Genomic DNA, 23,281 nt, shown 5'->3' with positions numbered 1-23,281 from the left:
CCTTGACCTATATCTTTTGTGATCCTTTTTTATGTTTATCTATATACCTAATTTTAACGCTGCATTGCCATTTTTTGTGAATTTTAAATATTTTAATTTTTTTACAAATTCTTTTAATACGGTGATTCTATCAGTAGTGCAAATTATTTTCTTTTATAGCTTTGAAAATGTGACTTGTGTCATGAAACGTCGGCAATAAATTTGTAAGAACGGAGGTCTTCGTTTCCCTTGTTCCTTGAGGATGTGTATATTTTGGCCGTGGCTTCTCCTTCTATATATGTATATATATATATATATATATATATATATATATATATATATATATATATATATATATATATATATATATATATATATATATATATATATATATATATATATATATATATATATATATATATATTCTTAGGCCTGTTGGAGAAATGTAAAGGGATTTTGTATCATGAACTGCCTTCATGGGCCAACAGAGAGCACCCAGAATGTAATAAAATGGATGGGAAAGAGGTGTGACTTACCTTAATCGTCAGTAATTACTCAGGGAGTGGAAAGTCGCCTTGGGAAATGAGTAACAGATTATGTTAAACTGAATTTATTTAGAGATGAAGCAGTCACTGAATGAATCTGAAAATAATCGACTGTGCAGCTTGCAAGCACATGCAATGTGCAATAATATTAGACAATGAATAGCAAACCTCTGAATAGGAAACGGTTAATGCTGGTTGAAGGATTTTCAAATTCAGGCGCTTGTGCACAATGGGGGTGGGACTGGTTAGTGCCCCGGGACTGCGTATCAGGCCTTTCTTGCCTATCAGAAATGGCAGTACTTCTAAGTGGAATTGATTCACATAGCTGGGATCGACCGTTTGGGAGCAGAGTAGCAGGATTTCTGGAAGAGAATTTTTCTCAAACAAGGAGTTTCTCTCGCATGGAACTTAAATATACACCATGGAGAAATTGATCAATTAGAATTAATTAGTCCTTGGTTAACACTATGGTGGGAATAATCTAATTCTGATCACTGAATTGATTTAATTGGAGCTTAGGGACAAGACATGGGGCCGAATCATGGGCTGCTTTGTTGGTAGGTTTTGATTTAACAAAGGGGCTTTGTTTAAGGGAATGAAAAGTTGGAAACTTGGAAAATAGAGAGAAATTCACGGGAAGGAACAGAAACTGGCTTGGGACTGTGCTTAGAGCTCATAGCATGTGAGGGACTTGGCCTCCATAGTCGTTCAATCTTCGCCAGTGGAAGGATGATGGAAGGGCGCCACTCGACACATTGGTGGCTGGGTACAGAGTGCGGTGGCGTTCAGTACTCGGGCACTGCTTCATTTTGCTTCAAATCCAGGACATCAGCCATCTGCATGGAGTCACACAGTCAGCAAAAGGTTGTAGGGAAAATAGGTCTTATAGTTAAGGACTTGAGTGTTAGGATCATAGTCTACCTACAGCCCGGATTCGTCCTGACCCCCCAAAAAACATCCGATGGGGGGGGCTTAAGGAGTGATATTGTTCTACCCCCAAATCGGGTGACCTGGGGGATTTTAGGCCTACCTAAGGTCAACCCCTTCATGGCGTCTCTTCTCGCCGCTAATCTCCCATTCAAGCTGACGACTAAGAGAGAATTTTTAAAATACAGAAATATATAAATATATATATATATATATATATATATATATATATATATATATATATATATATATATATATATATTCTTATACATGAATGTCTTTTACTATAATACAGCACTATAATATGAAGATAAAAAGCCCCATAAAACACTGTTTGAACATTGTAGCCATATATTTCGAGCACTTCCTTCTGTGCCCCTGTTCACTGGTAAAATATGGACAGAGGATATGATACAAGAGTATATATACAAAGCACATGTAGGTGTGGTAGTAAGTCTCCGTTGGTATGCAGGTGGCCGTTCACCCAGGAAGGATGGAAATTAAAATATTCTCCTGTGATTTTTGGCTTCATTAACTCTCGTGTGGCGATGTGTCTGGTGGTCGTATTTTCTGGAACATCTGCTTAAGAATAACTCATCCATGCCATCCGTTTTGCAATGTCCTCCTGACAGGTTCTTATCGTTGGTTTGATTGATGATAGCAGATTCCTACATCTTCCTTTGTACGGACAACTACTTTTGAAAAACAGCTCTGCCCCCAGGCCAGTTTATGGTATGGTCTTTATCCCTAATATGTAGGAAAATCCCTGAACTCTGAAGTATATCGCATTGATCTTTTGTGCTCTGTTATTCTTTGCGAGGTGGACCTACCTGTCCCCCCACGTAAATCTCATTACAATTGCTGTGCAGAATCTTGTAAGACCTGTTCACGGAATATTTCAAAACAGAAATTTTGTTGCCTATCAAACCCTGCAATATGATCTGGCTTAGATATGCAGATGATATTTCTTCTTTCTGGGGCAATAACTGGGGAGACTTCAATGAATTTCTTAATAGACTAAATTCGCTAGTTCTGACCATAAAATTCAAAACAGAATGGGAAAAGGACGGAAAATTGCCATTCCCAGACGTACTAATCATAAGAGGACAGAACAGATATACTTTCACAGTATACAGGAAACCCACTTTCGCTGTTTCTTAAATTCATTTACTCAGCTACTATGATGTCTCTGTAAAGATTATGGTAGGGTGCAACCTATCCCCCAGGGGACTTAAAGTATGTTCAAATGGATACCTAGATAAATAATTCCACACGATCCGCCAACACCTAATGCAACTGCTCTATCCACCACACATTATCGAAAAGGCTATTATAAAACTGAATAAAATATACTACAGAGGTCCAACTCACAACAGACAAATAGATTTTAATGACAAAATAAAGCTTCCGTACAAGAACATCCAAAAAGCTACAGAACGTCTCAGGTCTAATAATTCTTTTATTTTCCATTGTCCCAAATCCATCAAAAGCTCACTCATTACCGTATACTTAAATAATAAAAAGGGGAAGAAGCAGAAGTTTACAAGATTCCGTGCAGCAACTGTAACAAGATTTACGTGGGGGAGACGGGTAGGTCCACCTCGCAAAGGATAACAGAGCACAAAAGATCGGTGTGAGATGCTTCAGAAAGTTTGGGGATTTTCCTACATATCAGGGACAAAGACAATATCATAAACTGGAGTGGGGAAGAGCTGGTTTTGAAAAGTAGTTGTCTGTACAAAAGGAAGATGTTGGAATGTGCTATCATCAGTCAAACCAACAATATGAACCCGTCAGGAGGACATTGGAAATCGGATGACATCGATGAGTTAATCCTCAGGCCTCTTCTTAAGGTGTTCCAGAAAATACGACCGCCAGAGGCATCACCATATGGGAGTTAATGAAGCCAAAAATCACAAGGGAATACCTTAATTTCCATCCTTCCTGGGTGAACGACCACCTGCATACCAACAAAGACTTCCTGCCACGCCTACATATGCTTTGTATATATACTCTTGTATCATGTCATCTGTCCATATTTTACTAGTGAACAGGGGCACAGAGGGAAGTGCTCGAAATATATGGTTGCAACATTCAAACAGTGTTTTATGGACCTTTTTATCTTCATATATATATATATATATATATATATATATATATATATATATATATATATATATATATATATATATATATATATATATATATATATATATATATATATTTTTTTTTTTTTTTCATGTTTCATCGGACGCTCCACCTTTTCTTTTTGACGCTCTCAGACCTATGATTAACATACAACAATAAATCAAAATCCCCTATAACATAAACCTAGATAAAATCAACATTGAAAACCCGCAGGCCATAAAACTAGAGGAACATGATGAAGTTAAACTCCTCCCACTGCAATCCCTATTATCAGCTTAGTATATGAAAAAAAAAAAATAGATGTGTTTGACTGTATTAGAATTATATTTTCATTAAGTCATAAAGCAATGTAATTCAAAATGCACGTGGCCATCCCAAGATGTAGCGTACTTTGCTTCTTTGTGATGCTTGGATAGAAGATATTCCAGATGAGGTAGATCTGAACTATCTTGTGGCGACGTCTGGCTCAAAGGTCAATGTTCTTCAAAGTGTGTGGGGAAAATGAGTGCCTGCCTGGCACAAGGCTCACTGCTCCGTCGGACAGAGTCTTCGGCTGATCAAAACAGACTAATTGCTTGTTTCTGTCGACTTGCCCTTTTTGAAGGAGGGAATTGCTCGGTTCATGACTTTAGGCTACATCACTGGCGTCTATCTGCGGATTAACGGTAAAGATCTTCGCCAGTAAACTGAAAAAGATAGCAGGGGCTGCTTAGGTTTGGGGCTTAGCTAGAAGGAAACAGTGATTACCATCTGAAGGTTCTCCTTTTCCAACCGACTAAGGGTCTGTGCCACTCCGAAATCTTACAACCTCACTTCATATACTTAGTACCCTTATCCTCTAACAGTATCCTCTGTATTAATAATGAGACAAGCGATGCGGTGGCATAGAAAACCGTAAATACACAATATATATATATATATATATATATATATATATATATATATATATATATATATATATATATATATATATATATATATATATATATATATATATATATATATATATATATATATATATATATATATATGACTTTTTATCACATCACCGTGATTCATATTCAATCAGTAAGCTACAAAAGTCTTTAATATCAATTCGCTCTACCTCCCTGAAATAATATATTTTCATATATGTTACCGAAGGAATTTTCACGAGACGACGAACTTATTATCAACTAAAAATTCCCCTTCAGGTAACATATATGAAAATATATTATTTCCGAGGTAGAGTAATTCTTGGATATATATATATATATATATATATATATATATATATATATATATATATATATATATATATATAAAGTTCTAAGATGTGGTGGTTACTGGTAACTCGAACAACAGAAGACGGTTGAAGGAGGAAGTACATCTCAGGTGGTCCATAAAATGCATTTATTTCGACGTTTCAAAACACAAAGGGTTAATTTTCAAGCTATAAAGATAAAAAACCATAACATTAACACTAAAAGCGATAAAATACAAATACAAGACATAATACATCATATATAGCAAAATTAAAAACTAGTTGTAGCAAGACCAACCATCAAGAGAGGAAGGAAGGACGAAAGTCAGAAGGAACAACCAGAGATGACAAAAGGCAACAGCTCCTCACGTAAGGTAAAGAGTTGTCGAGGAAGACTGCTAAGTGCTCAATTGGGGAACAAGTTGGTTAATAAACAAGGACTCCTGGATTGTCAATAGTTGGCCATTCGGTGCCCGTCCCAATATTTCAAAATCCTTGTATCGTATGTTATGTTTACATTTATTGGCGTGTTGCCTGATGTTGGAAAATTCAGGATTAGCAAGTTTGCTACCAGTTCGTTAGCTAACGCCCTTATGGTAATCAATTCTGACCCTTAGTAACCTCTGCGTGGACCTCACGTAGGTCCCTAGATTACATCTAGGGCAATTGAACTAGTACAACTTGTGAATGAGACTATCGAAATTATTGTCAACAAACTCTTTCCTGAAACTGACTCTCTTTTTAATAATTTTAATAAGTCTGATTTTAGGAAACCATTGCAACTGGCAGTGCAGGACACTGTCTTCATTCTTAATAACAATTGTTACTCTCAAATAGATGGTATGGCTATGGGTTCTCCATTAGGGCGCCCATATTTGCAGGCATTTTTATGTGCTCCCTGGAGGAGCATCTTTTAGACTCCTGTCCCTTGAGTTACCATCCGCTGTTCTACAAAAGGTACGTTGACGATACCTTTGCTCTATTTCAATCCAAGTATGACGCTGAAAAGTTTCTTGATTTTATTAATAGGGCACACCCAAATATAAAATTTACTATGGAGTGTGAAAGTGATAATAAACTACCTTTCTTAGATGTTTTAGTCTTACGACATTGTGATAATTTTAACACTTCAGTTTACAGGAAGAGAACTTTTACAGACTAGGTTTAAATTTTTATAGTCATTGTTTTTACGGCTTTAAATTAAACTCTTTATCTACATTACTTCATCGTGCCTTCTTACTGACATCTAGTTGGGAGTTTTTTCACGAGGAAATTCGCTTCTTACATCAGTATTTTACAAGTAATTATTTTCCCACCACGCTTTTTCACAGGTATGATTTTAAACTTCTTAATAACGTTTTTATTCCAAAAGTCTCCTTACCTAATGTACCTAAGCTTCCGTTTTATGCAAATGTACCTTTGATCCATGACCAAAATTTCTTTGATGCACTAAGAAAACTTATATTTAATTATATACCAGCTATTAATTTAATAGCTCTTCGTTGGGGGAGTCGGTAGAGCTGTGGCCTAGCACTCAGTAGGCCCGAGTACGAGACTCCGACCGGCTGATGAAGAGTTAGAGGAATTTATTTCTGGTGATAGATATTCATTTCTCTCTATAATGTGGTTCGGATTCCACAATAAGATGTAGGTTCCGTTGCTAAGTAACCAGTTGGTTCTTAGCCACGTAAAATAAGTCTAATCCTTCGGGTCAGCCCTAGAAGAGCTGTTAATCAGCTCAGTGGTCCGGTAAAACAAAGGTATACTTTTATTAAAAATTTAACATCATCCCGACAAATCCACTTACTTTGGATAGTTTGTTTAAATTCAAAGATAAACTTGACCCTTTGATTACCTCATGTGTTGTGTACAAGTTCAATTGCCCTAGATGTAATCTAGGGACCTACGTGGGATCCACGCAGAGTTATCGAACTGGTAACAAATTTGCTAATCCTGAATTTTCCAACATCAGGCAACATGCCAATAAATGCAAACATAACATACGATACAAAGATTTTGAAATACTGGGACGGGCACCGAATGGCCAACTATTGACAAGCCAGGAGTCCTTGTTTATTAACCAACTTGTTCCCCAATTGAGCACTTAGCAGTCTTCCTCGACAACTCTTTACCTTACGTGAGGAGCTGTTGCCTTTTGTCATCTCTGGTTGTTCCTTCTGACTTTCGTCCTTCCTTCCTCTCTTGATGGTTGGTCTTGCTACAACTAGTTTTTAATCTTGCTATATATGATGTATTATGTCTTGTATTTGTATTTTATCGCTTTTAATGTTATTTTTATGGTTTTTTATCTTTATAGCTTGAAAATAAAACTTTTGTGTTTTGAAACGTCGCAATAAATGTATTTTATGGACCACCTGAGATGTACTTTCTCCTTTCAACCGTCTTATATATATATATTATATATATATATATATATATATATATATATATATATATATATATATATATATATATTATATATATATATATATATATATATATATATATATATATATATATATATATATATATATATATATATATATATATATATATATATATATATATATATATATATATATATATATATATATAAATATATATATATATATATATATATATATATATATATATATATATATTGTCACGATGGGTATCAAGTACCTGGTTATTACACAAATAATCTCAAGATTCAAAAATATACCTCACTTCAGCCAGATACGTGAACTCTCATAACATTAATTATTACGACTGAGTACTCTAAAGGTAACAGTGATCGCTTAAGAAAAACTTATTTATTACTTGAAAAATCAAACTAAGTCTATCAGAATATGTGTGATGTATCAAAAATTAAACTAGAAATATTCTAGAGTAGAAGGCATCACTCCATCAAAACTCTAACTGTTTCCTGGTCTTAATTCACTTTAGCAAAACTAAAAGAACAAAACATGTTTATCACTTTGCCTTATGCACACACAATCAATCCTATTCACTGGTGATCAATAAATGAAACACTTTCTAAAAATGTTAAATACAAACTTTTATTTTTAAATTCAAAGTTTATAATTAGAATTCACAATTAATTAGAATTCACAATCTGAAAAATTTATTATTACTTGAAAATAATACAACACTCAATTAATTCTTGAATTAAGTTATGAAACAAAACTAATTCACAAAAACTTTATCAGGAATTTAAATTAATCAAGAAAAATTTAAACTATCAAGAATTACTCAAGATTTAAAAAAAAAATCTTAACAAATGAGATATAAAAAAAATATGCAATGTTAAATTATGTATGCAATGTTAAATTACCAAGAAATATTTAAAATGCTACGCAAATAAATGTTACATCACAAACATAAAAAATGTGAAAATATAAAGAGATTTTAAATAGAAAAACACACAAAAAATGCACATAAGATTTATCAATAATGATTTCATTTCTTCAAAATTTCCTAACTTATCATACCATGGTATTAATAAGTAAAATTCATGTTACCTTACACAAACTTGTGAAAGCCTCTGTAAATCACTTGCTGCAGCTGCGTTACCACAATACACACTTTTTACCAGGCGCCGTTACAAACTAAATTACTTTACTAAATTCAGATGTCAAAAGTTAACGCTAATATGTGACCACAAAACACTATGTTAAAAGTCATCTCTTTCTAAGAACGAGAGAGAGAGGGGAACCAAGTCAACTGGTCTCAGAAATCAGAACGAAACAAATTTTAGAATTCCAGTAACACGTGAAACAGTTACATGATGTCATTAAAGCATTTTGGGTTCGAGATACAAAAGTTCTAGAAGCAGGAAGTGACGTCATTAAAGCATTTTGGGTGCGAGATATAATGGAGAAGCTTGTAGAAGAAAAATGACGTCATCCCAGCAAAACGTTTTGAACGCAATCTTACAAAACATGGCGTACGTGACTCGAGCAACGCATGTAACAACATGAAATCACTCGTCTTGAGCTCGTATGGGACGAATCGGCATTTGTTTTCCAAACCTATCATCACTAACCCAAAACAAAGCGTTCTCTCTTACCTCAACTGATGACAATTGAAATGAAACAAGTCTTTGCTGGACACACACACTACGCTTTTATCAAGAAAGATATTATTCTAAACTACGTTACTATTAAAACTGTACTATCAATTCTAAATTATGCTATTAAGCTATTCAATCATTAGTTCTTTTTTGATATCTGATGCCAAACTAAATATGAAACTTTAAGAATCATTATCATTACACATAACACATGAAAAAAAAAGTTAATATGTCAAAATTATAGGAGGATATACGTATTACAAGGCAACATCATGAAAATATATATATATATATATATATATATATATATATATATATATATATATATATATATATATATATATATATATATATATATTTTATATATATATATACACACACACACACACACACACACACACACATATATATATATATATATATATATATATATATATATATATATATATATATATATATATATATATATATATATATATATATATATATATATATACACACACACACACACACACACACATATATATATATATATATATATATATATATATATATATATATATATATATATATATATATATATATATATATATATATATATATATATATATATATACGATCATAAAGCTACAAATATCAAAGCAATATCAAATCCACGCTGCCTCAGGAATATCCCGGATGGGGAATTATCGCTGAAGGGGGAATTTATAAGTGATAAATGGACGGCACTGCCAAGTCTCGATCCACGAGTCGTGGGATCAAGACTCGGCAGTGCCCGTCCATTTATCACTATAAATTCCCTTCGGTGATAATCCCCATCGGGGATATTCCCGAGGTAGCGTGGATTTGATATTAAGTGATATTTGTAGCTTCATGATCGTATATAAATCACGGTGTGATAAAAATGTCATATATATATATATATATATATATATATATATATATATATATATATATATATATATATATATATATATATATATATATATGTATGTATATATATATACGTGCTCCATACCATTGAAAAATGTCCAGATGCATATGTTCAAAGAAAGGATTTACGAAAAAATATCCCCTCCTCTGTTTTGATAGTGACCTGGCCCCTCACGATACTCAAAAATGGCCTGACCCTGCTTCACCAACTGTGTATCTTCCCCAGCTTTCATTTTTGTAAACAATTCTCTCTTTCTCTCCCCTACATTTTATATTCGTTTCTTTAATCTTTTCCATTCCCCTCTTATATTTATGTTTTGAAACTGTTGTCCCTCATACGACGAAAAAATCGGCATTCGTGATGAAATAGGACCTTGTGATCATTTATGCAAGCTCATTTAATTTTCAGCAGTATGCCGTCGTTTCTTTTCAAATAAGGCACTCGGGTAATAAAAGAGACTTTCAACTTCAACATCGAAACATCGACAGTGAGCGATAAAAGTATTATGATTAATTTAGAGCGTTACATTAATTCATTTTTAGGACCTTTTTTTACGGCTACAATTTAGTTACGTAATTATGCGCTCTCTCTCTCTCACTGCAGAAAAGAATTATAAATGCTTTAGAGCTTGACATTAATTTAATTTCAAAAATTTTTTCAAGAAAATATTTACTGACGCAGCCATAGGCTCTCTCCCCCCACCTCTCTCTCTATCAGCAGAAAGATAAATACAAAATGTAGGATATGATTAGTGGAGCAATTTTGGAGCTCTGCCAGTGTCTGCAGGAAACAGAGAGAATAAACTTTTTTCTTGTCGGGTGAAACAAAACGAAGAGAGGTAATCTTACACATATTTTTCATGCAGTTCTTACCTCAGAATTCTGAGAAATTTACTTAAGTATTGTCTGAACAATTTTTCTTATGATCTTATCAATTTAAGTCGTAAGATTTGAAATTAATTTAATTATGCATGACTTATTTTTATGGGAATATTGAAAAGAACAGCTGAATCAGCCGAACTGATTTTAAATCTTTTCAATTCTTATAAGATTCTCTTTACCGAATTCGGTACTGATGTTTAATCAAACTTTTCGAAGTCCATATTTATGTTAAAAATAATAAGAAGAAAGTTTTTAATCTTGTACATTTATTTTTTACTTACGGCGATAAGGAATATAGTCGAAGGTAATAAGTTAAACGTAATGAGTATACCACTGGCCGGATACTCTTTTCTGAAACTACGGGATTTCATCTCCATGGTTAATGCCTCCGACTATATTCCTTACTGCCTGTAGTTTGCAATAATTATACAATATATAAAATCTCTCTATTGTCCATTTTAAACGAAATATGGATATTTACTAAGTTTTACTAAACACCAGTATCGAAGAAATTAAAATCATTAGAAGAATTTTAAATATACCATCAAATCAATTCACTTTATACAGCAATTCCTTCCAAGAAAACTTGCTTAAAAGTGGGTCTACTCCCTTGAAATGTTGTTATGATTATATTATTCGGATTTAAGAAAATATAAAAAAGAAATTAATGATATATAAACCCATCAGTCACCAGCCCCTTACCAAAAATCAGTATTTATTAAAACCAACGAAATAATTTAAAAATTTAATGAGAATATAAACTTTGGAAAATGTAGAGAATTTAATGAAAATTGCACGATAAAGTGCTTATACAGTGTGGGCATATGTTTTGAAAATTGAGATTTTGAAGTTCTTAGTGAAAAGTGCATGGAAATACATAATTTTTCAGTAAAGAAGAGAACAGGAAAGACTGGATTATAATTTCATAACAATGAAACGCTCTAATTATCATTCATAAAAGAAGCAAAAGTTCTTACTAACTGCTGTAAAAAAAAAACTTGAAAGATACTGCGTAAGAAATAGAATATTTATCCTTTTTTTATTTGTTAAGGCTACTCCTTCACTATTCTTTCCTAGTTGTTAAATTAAGCTTCGTCTAGAAAAAAAGGACATTTATTTGCCCTTTTCATGTTCGCTATTTGAATCAGCCAACAAAATTTTCCCAGCATTCACTGAATATGTCATTGTGCTTTTCAGACCAGTTGAAATATTGACAGATTTATATATAAAAATTCTCGAGGAAAATCCCTCTTCTGTAGAGCTTGGTAAGAAAAAAAAAGGAGACCTCTGCTCATTAAATGTCAAAATCTGAATAGAAAATCCTGGGAAATGTACGAGTAGAAAAAGAAGGAAAAATATGATGAATTCAGAAGTCATTCGCATGAAAAGTTTCTTTTGTCTTTCGATTTGAAAAGGTGTTCTCTTTTTTTACTTTTTATTTATTAATTTTTTTTGTTTTCTATGAAGAACTTAAAATATTCCAGTTTTTGAGCAACATGAATTTTGTTGGGATTTTAGCCTTAGCTTTCTGCTGAATGGGCTTTCTCTGAAACCAAAGCCTTATACGAAAATGAATAAAAACGTGAAATATTTGGGTACGTAATAATAGAAAATATTTAAAGCAAATATATCAATATATGTAAATTTATAAATAATATTAAATAAATTAATTAAAAACCCCGTTTCATGTATGATTTGATAATGTGAATTGGGATATATATATATATATATATATATATATATATATATATATATATATATATATATATATATATATATATATATATATATATATATATATATATATATATATATATATATATTTATATATATATATATATATATATATATATATATATATATATATATATATATATATATATATATATATATATATATATATATATATATATATATATATATATATATATATATATATATATATATATATATATATATATATATATATATATATATATATATATATATATATATATATACACACGTATGTATCAAAGGGATATACGACTTCAAATGTTTTAGCTATTTATTTCAGGAGCTTTCCCAATGCTAATGAGTGCTGTTAAATGCAGAATACAGCTCTATTACTGCAATGTTACATTGTTAATTTCCTTTGTCAGAGGGAATTTGTAATGCAGCATAAAACACTTATTTATATTCATCAAATATAGAGGAATTAAAATTTACAACAAGAGAGAGAGAGAGAGAGAGAGAGAGAGAGAGAGAGAGAGAGAGAGAGAGAGAGAGAGAGAGAAAGTGTATAATTTTTCTCTTTTCCAGTATAGTATACGATCCTTGGAAATTCAGTAACAATTTCTAATAGTTTATCTTATATACTCTAAAATATACGTTGCGAAAGAAAGTGCAAAATGAAATTAATATTAATCCATTCCTTTAGAGATTATGAAATAACCTTTTGTCTGTTGTTATTCAGTATGTAAAATATCCGTTTCTTTTCATATAATATATATATATATATATATATATATATATATATATATATATATATATATATATATATATATATATATATATATATATATATATATATATATATATATCTTATGATGAGAAATGCTTATAATAAGAAATACAGTAACATCATTGTAGTTAAAACGTTAGCTTTCATTTTGAGTGTATCATTCCTTTATGACATTTGTAAATGTTATCCATGGGATAATTATAAGTCATTAGGTAAACGACTTTTAATTTCTTTTGATATATTCTTTAGATAAATTTAAGTTATCTATATTTTTATGATATTGCCTTGTAATATGTATATCATCAAATAGTTTTGATATATTTGCTCTTCTATTTATCAAGTCTTATGTGTAATAATAATAATTGTTGAAATATCATATGTAGTATAATGTCAGATCTCAAAAGAGTTAGTGATTTGGGTGACTTAACAGTGTAATTTAAAATTGGTAATACATTCTAATAGTAACATAGTGTGTGATCGCAGATTTTGTCCCCTAGCAACAAGTATTCTTCACTCGTGATTTCATATGTCATGTTTTGGTTCAATTGTTGTCGTGAGAATTAACGAGTAAATGAGAGCTTTATTTTGATTCACATGTTGATAGGTTGGGAATAGCAATCGAGTCATGTTTTAAGGTTTCTGTAAAAGCTTTGTCCCATACTGGAAGAAGATGAATGATTTTGCAATGTTTCATGTACTGTTCTGAAAACCAACTTTGGTGTTTTGTCTTGTTTTGAAAGCATGCCTTTTGTGGCTGCCAGCTGTTGAGATTTTGTTAAGATCTTCGTCCCATACGATTTTTTGTTCGAGTAACATATGCCTTTTTGAGAGTAAATGCACGTATCTTGATCAATTACATCATGTTTTGTTGGATTGTGTTGCTCTGACGTCATTTGATTGTTTCATTTCCCACTGGAATCCTAAAGTTTGCTCATTCTGATTTCTGAGACCATTACTGTTGGTTCTCTCACTCTCTCTTTCTTTCTCCAAAAGAGAGAAGTTATTAACATAGAATATTTGTGTGGTCATTGATATTAAACTTAGCTTTTGAGATCTCAATCTAGGAGAAGTGTAGTTGGTAAAGGCACCTGACAAAAAAGTGCTTTGTGAATCTAAAGTATTTTGAGTGATTTTGCAAAAGTTTTCACAAGCTTGTGTAAGGTAGATTGAAATTTACTTATCATTACCATTGTATAATAAGGTATATTATGGAAATTTGGCCTTAGTGAAACTATTATTGATAAATCTTTTCTGTGATATTGTCTGCAATCTCTTGATTTTTCACATTTTATATATTGACGATTTAACATTTATTTACTTAGCATTTTAAATATTTCTTGATAATTTAACATTGCATACTTGATTTGATTTTAATTTACTAAGATTTGCTTTTAAATTTTTTAGTAATGCTTGATAGTATTATTTTGCTTGATTAACTTAGTTTCTTGATAAATTAAATTTTTTGTGATTTAGATTTGTCTAATAATTTAATTCAAGAATTAATTAAATTTTATGAAGTTTACAAGTTATAGTAAATTTTTCAGACTGTGAATTGTAATTATAAATTTTGAATTTAAAAATATTTTTTTTATTTAAAATAAAAAAAAACAGTGTTTCATATGTTGACCATCAGTGAATAGGATTAATTGTGTGCATAAGGCAAAGTGATAAACATGTTTTGTTCCTTCAGTTTTGCTGAAGGGAATTAAGACCAGGGAAACAGTTAAAATTGTTTGATGGAGTGATGCCCTTTTACTCTAGTATATTTCTTGTTTAATTGTTGATACCTCACACTTGTTTTGATAAACTTAGTTTGATTTTCCACATGATTATAAAGCTTTTTAAGGGGTCACTATTACCTTTAGAGTACTCAGTCATAATTTTTATTGTTATGAGAGTTAAGGTATCTGGCTGAAGTGAGGTAAATTTTTGAATTCCGTGATTAGTTGTGTAATAACCAGGTACTTGGTACTCATCGTGACAATATGCTGACTTTTATAATTGATGGAATCATGTTAGTTTTAATTTTTCATGTATTAAGAAAATGCCGAGCACAAAATTCACTATATCTTTGGGTATCTTTACCTATTTACATTATAATGTTAATGTGGAATTTCAAGTATTTCTGAAGCGATATTACGTTTCATATGCTGAAGTGTGTCATGACACGTAATTAAGCCATTTCTGAGCTGAGAACTTATATATACTAACATCATTTGCTTCATGAGTAATATTAGATAAGAATATTAGTGTAAACTAAAGCGAGGACATTTAACGTAACATTAAAGTGAAGCTCAGTAATGTTTACACATATAGTAAAGTTAGCGTTGAGCAAGAGATACATTAAATCCTGCGTATCATTTGTATCTCAATGAATATAAATAGTTATTATTCAAATGAGCACAGTAATGTAAAAGCGTCTACTATTCGGTAGTGATAACATATAAAATTATAATATTGCAATTATATGAGAAGATACTCATTGCTTAAATATAATATTTCTTATAAAGATCATTTCAACTTTATATATATATATATATATATATATATATATATATATATATATATATATATATATATATATATATATATATATATATATATATATATATGTGTGTGTGTGTGTGTGATTATAATGTTATAATTATGATTATAAGATATATCATATTCATTCAATGGGTATCCTCTCATATAATTGCAATATTATAATTTCATATGTTATTATTACAAATATATATATATATATATATATATATATATATATATATATATATATATATATATATATATATATATATATATATATATATATATATATATATATATATATATATATATATATATAATATATATAGAAATTTTATCACACCGTGATTTATATACAATCATGAAGCTACAAATGTTTATATATATATATATATATATATATATATATATATATATATATATATATATATATATATATATATATATATATATATATATATATATATATATATATATATATATATATATATATATATATATATATATATATATATATATATATATATATATATATATATATATATATATATATATATATATATATATATATATATATATATATATATATATATATAATCAGAAAGCAAAACGTCCTTTAATATCAATTCGCTCTACCTCGGAAATAATATATTTTCATATATGTTACCGAAGGGGAATTTTTTAGTTGATAATAAGCGTGGGTTAATGCGTCCCTGTAGTCCTGAGTCCTCGTCCGTCGCTGGTTCGACCCCACGGGACGGTGGACTTATTATCAACAAAAAATTCCTTCGGTAACATATATGAAAATATATTATTTCCGAGTAGAGCGAATTGGATATTAAAGGACGTTTGTAGCTTTCTGATTGTATATGAATCACGGTGATGTGATAAATAGTCATATATATATATATATATATATATATATATATATATATATATATATATATATATATATATATATATATATATATATATATATATATATATAATGATGAATAATGAAGTATGATATCTGCATCTGTTTGACTATGATAAAACCAAGACGCAGTAGCGTAGAGAAAGGAGAGAGTCGCGGTGTGTTGTTCATATCACTTGTTGACGCAGCGCTGTCAAAGCAAAACAGGCGACAATGCCTGGGCGAACGAGGTCACATGGCTATCTGTTGTTAGTTCGCTGTATAACTGAATAACGTTTATCGTATCTTTAGAAACATTATCTGTTACGTTTCAAGTCGGAAATCGACAATTGATTATTTATCATATCCGTTTTGATCATTGCTTATGCTATTCAAACTTTAGTTCACATTTGTGTTTTAGAATGTATACGTGCGTATGTATGTAACGCACAAGCAGGAGCGTAATCTGAATCACCACTCAGGGGGATTCAAGCGCAGGTTGTGAGAGCGGTAACATGCTACTTTGTACTAAGATAGAAAATAAAAAAAAAAATGCAGACGGGTTCTGACTAACATCCAACTCCATTCTTTACCAAACAAGAGGGTCTTCAAAGGGAAGTTCTCTCCATTATATATATATTATATATATATATATATATATATATATATATATATATATATATATATATATATATATATATATATATATATAATGAATTAGAATTTAATTTTTGTCTTAGGGCCAACACCTAGATTTCAGAAAATAAGCAGTAAAGTTAATTAATAATATGACTTACCTTTTGAAATTACATTTATCAAAGAAAATGGGAAAGTCGCCTTTCAAACCAGTTGGTTAGATTAAATTAATCTATTTACAGATTTGCAACTAGAAATTAATATTGGCAGGCTGGCAGTTCAGCAATCAAGGTACAAGCAATGTGCCATAAAAAGTATAACTACAAGTAGTAAATAATTAAGTCTGAAAAGACAACAGCCCTACAAAGAGTTTGATACGACTCTTATAAAACACTTCAAGTGAGACTGGCTGATAAAATTGTTTTACACTAGTGTAACATTATTTATTGAGGGGTTTGAAACGTGGTCCTTGTAGACTGTCGATCGCAGAAGAGCCTTCTAAGGCATTTGGCTCACAAGGGCAGGGGTAGAACGCGAAGAGCCAGATAACAAGATTTTGGAAAAGAATTCCAGGTCAGCATTCATTTACACAAAGACTTTCTCTCACATGAAATTAATTATTCACAATGGAGGGAATTATTAATTAGATTTAATTAGCACATGGTAACACTATGGTGGAGATGTTCTAATTATTATCACATAACAAACTTAACTTAGGCTTGGACCAAGTCATGAGGGAAAATGTGCATGCTAGGCTGTGGGAAACAAAGGGACTGTTGGGGAGGATGAAAAGTTGGAAATACTGAAAAATGGAGAGAAATTCAGGACACGGAAAAGAACACTGATGTTACATCCAACGCCATGGAGCTGGCTTGAAAAAGATGGATTCAGGCCGCAGAAGTCCTGACACGTGTCCAGTGGGAGGGGGACAGAACAGCACCAGTTTGGTGCGGTTAAGAGTCAAGCGACCTTGCGCTTAAGCTGAAGGGAATGGAGTGAGATCGAGACAGGTCAGAGAGATGCCCCATTCGATTCTAGTAACGGGCACAGGACAGTGGTATATCTGAAAGAAGCAAATAATATCCAGCACAAAGGTCAAAGGGAAACAGGTCATATAGTTAAGAATAACTAGGGGTCAGCTTAGCGGCCCATTTACTATCCTGACTGGTCCTTGTGCCCTAATGGCTTTCTCTCCCCCAAAATCATATGGAAGTGGGGTAGGACGGCTACATTCTGTCCCCCCTAATGGGGGTCTCCTCCAGCTGCCATGAAATTTGACTTTCTAGCTAACGGAGTGGAGAGCCGAATTTTCTAAATATGTGAGAATATATATACCGGGTGTTTTGAAATTAGAGCCCCCCCTCCACAGAACAAATGGAAAGTCATGAAGTTTTATGATATAGCCTATCTCCAAGTACATTATTTTAAGTTTCTATTAAGCTATTTTTCATTTGACATTTCTTGTATTTTCTGACTGAGTGACGAAGCTAGATTCAGCCATGGCTAACGACTCGGAGGAAATCAGATGGATTGACCGAATCCGGGATATAACCTTCAGAGATGCCAGGGATGCTGGCGCATCCTTCATTTTACCTTCCTGGATAGCTAAATACATTAAAAGAGATGAATCCTTCGTTGAAAGAAACTGGAACAAAAATCCATATGACTGTCATCGCGAAAAGAGTAACTCTTGGAAGGCCTGAAGTCCTTTCTCAGGAGTCAAAAGACATCATAACTGAGGCAGTGGGTAAACCAAGAAACAAAAAGGGGAAAGAAAGAAGTTATAGTGCTGTATATCGTGAGTTGAAAAAATCTGGTATCAAGATATTTCATGTCATCAGCAAGCCCAACATCACTCAGCAACAGAGAGAAGACCGTGCATGTTTTTGTGGTTAATTTCTTAAAGATTCGGATGAAGGTGACTTTCTCCATGTTGCCGCATCAGATGAATTCTTCATTTACGCAGTCAGGAAGCCAAATCATAAAAATGACATCATTTGGGCTGCAAAGTTGGATGATCTCAGCAATGACGTGCGCTATCGCCAAGTTGTGAAATTTCCTGAATGTTTGAGAATTTTTCTCTGTTTCACAGCCAAACTGTTAATGTGGATCATCAAAGAAAAAGGAGTCATGGAATGGCGAATACTTCAGAGAAACTGCGCTTACTGGTGGAGTATTTCCTTTCCTCAAAGATCCTGAAAATGTGTTATCCGTTGAAGAAGTCACATTTTTGCATGATAAGGTACCATGTTTCAAGGCTCTTCAGACACAGGAACTGCTACGAAATTAGCGAAGTAAAGAGGGCATTGTGGCTATTAGAATTACACACACGAACACACACACACACACACACACACACACACACACACACACACATATATATATATATATATATATATATATATATATATATATATATATATATATATATATATATATATATATATATACATACATATATATATATATATATATATATATATATATATATATATATATATATATATATATATATATATATATATATATATATATATATATATATATATATATATATATATATATATATATATATATATATATATATATATATATATATATATATATATATATATATATATATATATATATATATATATATATATATATATATATATATATATATATATATATATATATATATATATATATATATATATATATATACATACTGATACCATAACCCTACCCATTGAAAAATGTCGAGATGCCTATGTTCAAGGAAAGGATTTACGAAAAAATATCCCCTTCTCTGTTTTGATAGTGACCTGGCCCCCTCACGATACTCAAAAATGGCCTGACCCTGCTTCACCATCTGTGTATCTTCCCCAGCTTTCATTTTTGTAAACAATTCTCTCTTTCTCTCCCCTACATTTTATATTCGTTTCTTTAATCTTTTCCATTCCCCTCTTATATTTATTTTTTTGAAACTGTTGTCCTTCATACGACGAAAAAATCGCCATTCGTGATGAAATAGGACCTTGTGATCATTTATGCAAGCTCATTTAATTTTCAGCAGTATGCCGTCGTTTCTTTTCAAATAAGGCACTCGGGTAATAAAAGAGACTTTCAACTTCAACATCGAAACATCGACAGTGAGCGATAAAAGTATTATGATTAATTTAGAGCGTTACATTAATTAATTTTTAGGACCTTTTTTTACGGCTACAATTTAGTTACGTAATTATGCGCTCTCTCTCTCTCTCTCTCTCTCTCTCTCTCTCTCTCTCTCTCTCTCTCTCTCTCTCACTGCAGAAAAGAATTATAAATGCTTTAGAGCTTGACATTAATTTAATTTCAAAAATTTTTTCAAGAAAATATTTACTGACGCAGCCATAGGCTCTCTCTCCCCCCCACCTCTCTCTCTATCAGCAGAAAAGATAAATACAAAATGTAGGATATGATTAGTGGAGCAATTTTGGAGCTCTGACAGTGTCTGCAGGAAACAGAGAGAATAAACTTTTTTCTTGTCGGGTGAAACAAAACGAAGAGAGGTAATCTTACACATATTTTTCATGCAGTTCTTACCTCAGAATTCTGAGAAATTTACTTAAGTATTGTCTGAACAATTTTTCTTATGATCTTATCAATTTAAGTCGTAAGATTTGAAATTAATTTAATTATGCATGACTTATTTTTATGGGAATATTGAAAAGAACAGCTGAATCAGCCGAACTGATTTTAAATCTTTTCAATTCTTATAAGATTCTCTTTACCGAATTCGGTACTGATGTTTAATCAAACTTTTCGAAGTCCATATTTATGTTAAAAATAATAAGAAGAAAGTTTTTAATCTTGTACATTTATTTTTTACTTACGGCGATAAGGAATATAGTCGAAGGTAATAAGTTAAACGTAATGAGTATACCACTGGCCGGATACTCTTTTCTGAAACTACGGATTTCATCTCCATGGTTAATGCCTCCGACTATATTCCTTACTGCCTGTAGTTTGCAATAATTATACAAGATATAAAATCTCTCTATTGTCCATTTTAAACGAAATATGGATATTTACTAAGTTTTACTAAACACCAGTATCGAAGAAATTAAAATCATTAGAAGAATTTTAAATATACCATCAAATCAATTCACTTTATACAGCAATTCCTTCCAAGAAAACTTGCTTAAAAGTGGGTCTACTCCCTTGAAATGTTGTTATGATTATATTATTCGGATTTAAGAAAATATAAAAGAAATTAATGATATATAAACCCATCAGTCACCAGCCCCTTTACCAAAAATCAGTATTTATTAAAACCAACGAAATAATTTAAAAATTTAATGAGAATATAAACTTTGGAAAATGTAGAGAATTTAATGAAAATTGCACGATAAAGTGCTTATACAGTGTGGGCATATGTTTTGAAAATTGAGATTTTGAAGTTCTTAGTGAAAAGTGCATGGAAATACATAATTTTTCAGTAAAGAAGAGAACAGGAAAGACTGGATTATAATTTCATAACAATGAAACGCTCTAATTATCATTCATAAAAGAAGCAAAAGTTCTTACTAACTGCTGTAAAAAAAAAAACTCTTGAAAGATACTGCGTAAGAAATAGAATATCTATCCTTTTTTATTTGTTAAGGCTACTCCTTCACTATGCTTTCCTAGTTGTTAAATTAAGCTTGTCTAGAAAAAAGGACATTTATTTGCCCTTTCTCATGTTCGCTATTTGAATCAGCCAACAAAATTTTCCCAGCATTCACTGAATATGTCATTGTGCTTTTCAGACCAGTTGAAATATTGACAGATTTATATATAAAAATTCTTGAGGAAAATCCCTCTTCTGTAGAGCTTGGTAAGATAAAAAAAAAGGAGACCTCTGCTCATTAAATGTCAAAATCTGAATAGAAAATCCTGGGAAATGTACGAGTAGAAAAAGAAGGAAAAATATGATGAATTCAGAAGTCATTCGCATGAAAAGTTTCTTTTGTCTTTCGATTTGAAAAGGTGTTCTCTTTTTTCACTTTTTATTTATTAATTTTTTTGTTTTCTATGAAGAACTTAAAATATTCCAGTTTTTGAGCAACATGAATTTTGTTGGGATTTTAGCGTTAGCTTTCTGCTGAATGGGCTTTCTCTGAAACCAAAGCCTTATACGAAAATGAATAAAAACGTGCAATATTTGGGTACGTAATAATAGAAAATATTTAAAGCAAATATATCAATATATGTAAATTTTTATAAATCATATTCAATAAATTAATTAAAACCCCATTTCATGTATGATTTCATATGTGAATTGGGATATATATATATATATATATATATATATATATATATATATATATATATATATATATATATATATATATATATATATATATATATATATATATATATATATATATATATATATATATATATATATATACGTATGTATCAAAGGGATATACGACTTCAAATGTTTTAGCTATTTATTTCAGGAGCTTTCCCAATGCTAATGAGTGCTGTTAAATGCAGAATACAGCTCTGTTACTGCAATGTTACATTGTTAATTTCCTTTGTCAGAGGGAATTTGTAATGCAGCATAAAACACTTATTTATATTCATCAAATATAGAGGAATTAAAATTTACAACAAGAGAGAGAGAGAGAGAGAGAGAGAGAGAGAGAGAGAGAGAGAGAGAGAGAGAAGAATGTATAATTTTTCTCTTTTCCAGTATAGTATACGATCCTTGGAAATTTAATAACAATTTCTAATAGTTTATCTTATATACTCTAAAATATACGTTGGAAGAAAGTGTAAAATGAAATTAATATTAATCCCTTCCTTTAGAGATTATGATATAACCTTTTTTGTCTGTTGTTATTCAGTATGTAAAATATCCGTTTCTTTTCATATAATATATATATATATATATATATATATATATATATATATATATATATATATATATATATATATATATATATATATATATATATATATATAATATATACCTGTGATATATCTTATGATGAGAAAT

This window comes from Macrobrachium rosenbergii, chromosome 31 (assembly GCF_040412425.1).
Source record: "Macrobrachium rosenbergii isolate ZJJX-2024 chromosome 31, ASM4041242v1, whole genome shotgun sequence".
Lineage (NCBI taxonomy): Eukaryota > Metazoa > Arthropoda > Malacostraca > Decapoda > Palaemonidae > Macrobrachium > Macrobrachium rosenbergii.
This window is presented reverse-complemented; position numbering follows the sequence as displayed.